This window comes from Panthera pardus, unplaced genomic scaffold (genome assembly GCF_024362965.1).
Source record: "Panthera pardus isolate Hobbes unplaced genomic scaffold, ASM2436296v1 HiC_scaffold_6, whole genome shotgun sequence".
Classification (NCBI taxonomy): Eukaryota; Metazoa; Chordata; class Mammalia; order Carnivora; family Felidae; genus Panthera; species Panthera pardus.
The window spans coordinates 73,786,925-73,793,888 of NW_026526991.1; the positions used below are offsets into that span (position 1 = coordinate 73,786,925).

General features: G+C 36.6%; 1 non-coding gene across 1 annotated transcript; it reads right to left on the reverse strand.

The window, feature by feature from the left end:
- Positions 1-1,581: 1,581 nt before the first annotated feature.
- LOC128775134 (U6 spliceosomal RNA) lies at positions 1,582-1,688 on the reverse strand. Its single transcript, XR_008419785.1, has one exon. It is a non-coding gene; the product is annotated as a U6 spliceosomal RNA (small nuclear RNA).
- Between the last annotated feature and the right edge of the window lie 5,276 nt (positions 1,689-6,964).

A 6,964-nucleotide genomic window follows, 5' to 3' on the forward strand; every position in this document is an offset into this window, starting at 1 on the left:
CTATTCATGTCTTTTGCCCATTTCTTCACTGGATCATTTGTTTTTTGGGTGTTGAGTTGGATAAGTTCTTTATAGATTTTGGGTACTAACCCTTTATCTGATAATGTCATTTGCAAATATCTTCTCCCATTCCATCGGTTGCCTTTTGGTTGCTGATTGCTTCTTTCAATATGCAGAAGATTTTATTTTGATGAGGTCCCAATAGTTCATTTTTGCTTTTGTTTCCCTTTGCCTCCAGAGACGTGTTGAGTAAGAAGTTGCTGCAGCCAAGGTCAAAGATGTTTTTGCCTGCTTTCTCCTCGAGGATTTCAAGGCTTCCTGTCTTACATTTAGGTCTTTCATCCATTTTGTGTTTATTTTTGTGTATGGTGTAAGGAAGTAGTTCAAGTTCATTCTTCTGCATGTCGCTGTCCAGTTTTCCCAGCACCACGTGCTGAAGAGACTATCTTTATTGTACTCGATATTCTTTCCTGCTTTGTCAAGGATTAGTTGGCCATACGTTTGTGGGTCCATTTCAGAGTTCTCTATTCTGTTCCATTGATCTGAATGCCTGTTTTTGTGCCAGTACTATACTGCCTTAATGATTACAGTTTTGTAATACAGCTTGAAGTCTGGGATTGTGATGCCTCCTGCTTTGGTTTTCTTTTAAAGATTGCTTTGGCTATTCAGGGTCTTTTCTGGTTCCATAAAATTTTAGGATTGTTTGTTCTAGCTCTATGAAGATTGCTGGTGTTATTTTGATAGGGATTTCACTGAATATGTAGATTGCTTTGGGCATTATTGACATTTTAACAATATTTGTTCTTCCTATCCAGGAGCATGGAACATATTTCCACTTTTTTGTGCCTTCTTCAATTTCTTTCATAAGCTTTCTGTAGTTTTCAGTGTATAGAATTTCCACCTCTTTGGTTAGATTTAATCCTCGGTATTTTATGGGTTTTGGTGCAAATGTAAATGGAATCAATTCCTTGGTTTCTCTTTCTGTTGCTTCATTGTTGGTGTATAGGAATGCAACCGATTTCTCTGCATTGATTTTATATCCTGCAACTTTGCTGAATTCATGAATCAGTTCTAGCAGTTTTTTCATGGAATCTTTTGGGTTTTCCACATAGAGAACCATGTCATCTGCGAAGAGTGAAAGTTTGACCTCTCCTCGCTGATTTGGATGCCTTTTATTTCTTTGTGTTGTCTGATTACAGAGGCTAAGACTTCCAATACTGTGTTGAATAACAGTGGCGAGAGTGGATATCCCTGTCTCGTTCCTGACCTTAGGGGGATAGCTCTCCGTTTTCCCCCATTGAGGATGATATTAGCGTTGGGTCTTTCATATATGGCTTTTATGATCTCGAGGTATGCTCCTTCTATCCCTACTTTCTTGAGGGTTTTTATCAAGAAAGGATGCTGTATTTTGTCAAATGCTTTCTCTGCATCTATTGGGAGGATCATATGGTTCTTGTCCTTTCTTTTATTGATGTGATTGTTTTGTGGATATTGAACCAGCCCTGCATCCCAGGTATGAATGCCACTTAGTTGTGGTGAATAATTTTTTTAATGTATTGTTGGATCCAGTTGGCTAATATCAAAAATATGGAACGCTTCACGAACCCGAGTGTCATCCTTGCACAGGGGACATGCTAATCTTCTCTGTATCTCCCCAACCTTAGTATATGTGCTGCCAAAGCAAGCACTGTTGTGTCATATTTAGGTGTTGAAAAGTATATTTAGTTTCAAGGGTTAATATACAAAGAATTTAATGGCATTCTTTTTATCATCAGGGCCAGCAAGTTTCAGGATTAAACAAAGCTTCATGTATACATACCGGATAAAGGCATACGTTTTAGAAAACAAGGGACTTGTGTATGGGCCCTCAGATATTCATATCATAAAAAATTGATTTTCAGGATGTGATTTAATATATTAATAATACAGCCCAAATATTTTTGGGAAGCGAGGAGAAGATACAGTGTAAGGATTGGAAGAATTCAGGGATTGTAAGGTGGGAGAATACGCAGTTTGAAAAAATCATATTAGGGGGCGCCTGGGTGGCTTGGTCGGTTAAATGTCCGACTTCGGCTCAGATCATGATCTCACGGTCAGTCAGTTCGAGCCCCGTGTCGGGCTCTGTGCTGACAGCTCAGAGCCTGGAGCCTGTTTCTGATTCTGTGTCTCCCTCTCTCTTCCACTCCCCTGTTCATGCTCTGTCTCTCTCTGTCTCAAAAATAAATAAACGTTAAAAAAAAAAAAGAAAAAATCATATTAGGAGTATAATGACTTTTGATCACTATATTCAATATTCTTTGAAAGTTGATAATAATGATAATAATAATAGATATGTTCTTCTATGTTCCAGCCAAAATGTTAATTAATATAACATTGACTTGCTACAATAATACTTTGCAGTAGCTACTCTTAGTGTCTGCATTTAAAAAATGAGGAAACTCAAATATGGAAATTTAAGCTCACATATCAAGTTAGTGCATAGTATTCAAAACCAAGAGCATCTTATTCCAGGTCCTATGTCCCTTCCCACCTCACCAAACTGTTTCCTTGCTAAATAACATTAAAGGAAATTATAGGGCTCCTATCTTATCAGATAGCACTTTACAAAAGGTGTTTTTTAAAAAGTGAAGTGCTACCATTACACTCTGAGTGAAAAATGAAAAGATGTTGTTGCTTTTTTTTACCTACTGATAGAAGTAAATCACATTGCTAAATCACATACATTTCTAGATGAATATAGCAACTTAAACTGACATTTGATTTGCAGGGGTCTATGACCTTAGGTCACTGCAGTGTCACTAAGAAATCTTTTCTCAATCCAAAGATAAAAAAAATGAGATATACTTCTTTCACACAAGTTATTTGTGAGAGCAATATGTGTAGTCCTACTGCCTTGCTCATAATTCATTTTTATAGGAGTTATTTTGAATTATGCTAAAAATGACAGGCAGCTTCAACTGTCACTTTGATTTAGGAAATGTCAGGTATATGTGAACTCACTGACATGCATGACTTACGAAAGATCTTAGCAAGATTTTTGTCATTTTTTTCTATACATATCAAATGCATATGATTGTATTCTAGAGAAAAATCACTTGTTTAATAAATTAGGAAGTATAAATATGTACCAGAACGAGAAGAAATAACTTCCAACATTTACAGTATAGTCTTTTTAGTAGACATGGTAACTTTTTTGCCCTATTTAGAATAGTCACACTACCTATAATAGATTAGCACAGACACCTCCAACCACAAACTTTTGAAAACAAAGATTTTTGTAAACAGCTTATGGCCTGCTGAATACAGCTGCACGGAACTGAATCAATTGTCTCTCAAATGGTAGTTCCCAGCTATTGACAGTGACAGTAACAAAAGCTCGTATCTGGAAGTGGCATCAACAGTAATTCAATTCTAACATCAATATATAGCCTCGTAAATCCTTCTTGATTAAAGAAATAAATGTATCCTCTTTCCTAAAAAAGACTTCTGCATTTATTCATTCGTTTTTTTGCTTATTTGAAAAAATAAAAACCAGTATCATTGCAGTAGTAGCCTCTGACGAGGAACACTGCTTGACAAAGTACGAGTTTTATATGCAGCCCAGGTGATGTGTGGGATCCCCAGTCCCCCTACTGTCTGAATCAGATTTCTTCCATCATTCCATTCCATGCCTATGTCAGTATAAAACTTTTCTTCAGTTTTCTAAAAATTACCGAGGTCTAGCATTTGCTTGGTCCTTCTGGCTTCCAACTTTTTGCCCTTTGAATTAGCTTAGCTGATGGCTAACCTTTCCATCTGGCAATATTGCTTGTTACAGGTCGTGTTAACCCAGATATGAAACTCAGTCTTTTGTTATAGTGCCACAAAATAAGAAAACTAATAAAACATATACGTGTGTGATATAATTTACTAAATTTTGGGGGAAGAGAGGGTTGGGGAGACTTCACACTGAAGGAAGGTCAGCATCTTACATCTAATAATAGGCATCCTAGTTATTAAAAAATCCTCAGGCATCCCATCCACTGTCGGGGATTTTTCACTGCTACCTCACTGCAAATAGAACCCAGCCTCATACTATCTGTTTGGCTCTTTTCTCATCTTCTCATTTCTGTCTCATCTCTTCCCTGCCCTCCCCTTCCCCTTCCTGAATTGCTAAAAAGACGTCCAAATTCAGAAGAAAAAAAATTTCATTTTGTCTTTCCCTGAGTACTCTTAAAAACAGAGCAACAATAAAGAAAGCTTCCATGCTTTTTTATCAGGAAGTTAAATTCCAGGGGAACAAGAAGAAGGTAAAAAGGAAAATGAAGCAGGGAGATGAAGAAAGGAAAAGATGAGGCAGTGCATTACTGACCTGGCTGTAGTTTTATAAGGAAACACAACTTAAGTGTCACATAGACTTTTTGCATCTCCAAACAGCCAGAGGATGGAAGGGGGCAGAATATATCTGCAGGACCCTTTCCACCACCTGTCTCTCATTGATGAGTTTCTTTCCAACTGAGGGTTAACTTCGGGGTACTTGTGGTTTTAAATCCCAGTATTCCTCATCAGATACATGTGTAACAGTATTACTTGATTCCTGGATACACTTAAATGGTAAACTGTGCTTCGGAATTTTACTTAACAATCAAACTCACTGGCACCCATACTCTGTCATTTTCAATAACCTCTTACCAGTGTCGTAAGTTCTTCTACCCTGGTATATCTTTGTCACAACCTGCCAGTAAAAAACCCTAGAACAACGTATCGTCATCGAGTATTACTGCAGAAAATGAAACAACTAGAAATTCTGCCTTTAAATTCAATAACCTTAACTGGATTCTCAACATTGCCTAACCTGACTGCTTCCTTTGTTATCTTGCTTTCCTGTTGACCACATAGTTGGAACTCTTCATTCTCCTCACACATCAAGCCCCAGGCTTTTCCCCGACTCTCATGAGATGACTTTACCACCCACCTCAGAAAGAAATGGAAGTCTTTACCTAAACATCCATCAAATTCCTATCACCCGATTTTCAAATCTACCTGCATCCCTTGTATCAACAACAGGGCCTGGCAGATAGTAGGTACACAATAAATATCTTTGAAATAAATACACACCCATTCTTACCTCCCTCATCATGTCTAATGAAGAAATGGAAGGTTCCACTTGTCTCTTTTTACTATCAACCTTCCCCTCCTTACTGATGGGCATTTTAATATGATATAGTGTCTCTCTTTTTTGTTAAACTCCCTTCAGGTTGACACACAACCTCCCACAGCTGTATAGTAGTATAAATATCCTATAATTTATTTATCTACTCTACTGTTGGCCATTTGAGTTGTTTCCAGTTTTTTGCTATCACAGTGTTCTACAAAGCTACCTGCACATGTTGTTTGGTGGATATATACTATTTTCCGCAGAAGAATTGCTGAGTCATTGAGTATGCATATCCTCAGTTATACTACATAATGTCAAATTGTTATCCAAACCGGCCATGTCCTTTAAACATCTGCTAGCCATGTGTAAGTGTTTTCATAGCTCCACATCATAGTGAGTTGATTTTGTCAGATTTTTTAGTTTTTGCAAATCAAATGGATGTGCGATCAAATGGATTGCATCGCACTTTGGCTATAATTTGCACAATCTTTCTTATTGATGAAGTTGACCATATTTTTATGTTTATAAAACATAAAAAAAAAAGCATTTTTATAAAGCATATAAATGCTTTAAAAAAAGCATATAAAATATATAAAGCATATATAAAGCATATAAAAGCATATAAAGGATTTTTTCTTCAGTGAGGAGTTCGCTCAAAAACAAAAAATAAAAATATTTTGTTTATTTTTATTTTGGATTGTTTACCTTTTTTTTTTCTAAATTTATTTATTTATTCTTGGGGGGGGCGGTGCAGAGAGAGAAAGGGAGAGACAATCCCAAGCAGGATCTGCACTGTCAGCACAGGATCACAGGATTCAAACTCACAAACCATGAGATCATGACCGGAGCTGAAATCAAGAGTCAGATGCTTAACAGACTGAGCCAATCAGGCACCCCTGCGTTGTTTATCTTCTTAGTATTGGTTTACTGTTCTTTATATATTCTACATATTAATGTTTTAATTACATTTGTTATGATATATTCTATTTGTGGTTGTTTTTCACTTTCTATATGCTGTCTTTTGATAAATAGAAGTATTTTTTAAAGTTTATTTTAAGAGACAGGGAGTGCGTGTAAGTGGGCGAGGGGCAGAGAGAGAAGAGAGACAGAGAATACCAAGCAGGCTCCATGCTGCCAGCACAGATCTTGATGTGAGGTTCAATCTCACGAACTGTGAGATCATGACCTGAGCCAAATCAAGAGTTGGATGCTTCACCAACTGAGCCATCCACGTGATCCTAGAAGTCTTATTTTTAATGTAATTGAATTAATCAATCCTGTCTTCTGTTATTTAAGTATTTTTTTTTCTTGTTTGAGAAATTTTTGCTTTGAGATCATAAATATATTTTCATAGATTGTCTTAGTTTTTTTGATTTTATTTTTTATTTTTTAAAATTTACATCCAAATTAGTTAGCATATAGTGCAACAATGATTTCAGGAGTAGATTCCTTAGTGCCCCTTACCCATTTAGCCCATCCCTTCTCCCATAATCCCTCCAGTAACCCTCAGTTTGGTGTCCATATTTATGAGTCTCTTTTGGTTTTTCCCCTCCCTGTTTTTATATTATTTTTGCTTCCCTTCCCTTATATTCATCTGTTTTGTCTCTTAAAGTCCTCATATGAGTGAATTGATATGATTTTTGTCTTTCTCTGACTGACTAATTTCACTTAGCATAACACCCTCCAGTTCCATCCACGTAGTTGCAAATGGCAAGATTTCATTCTTTTTCATTGCCGAGTAATACTCCATTCTATATATATATACAACATCCTTCTTTACCCATTCATCCATCGATGGACATTTGGGCTCTTTCCATACTTGGCCTA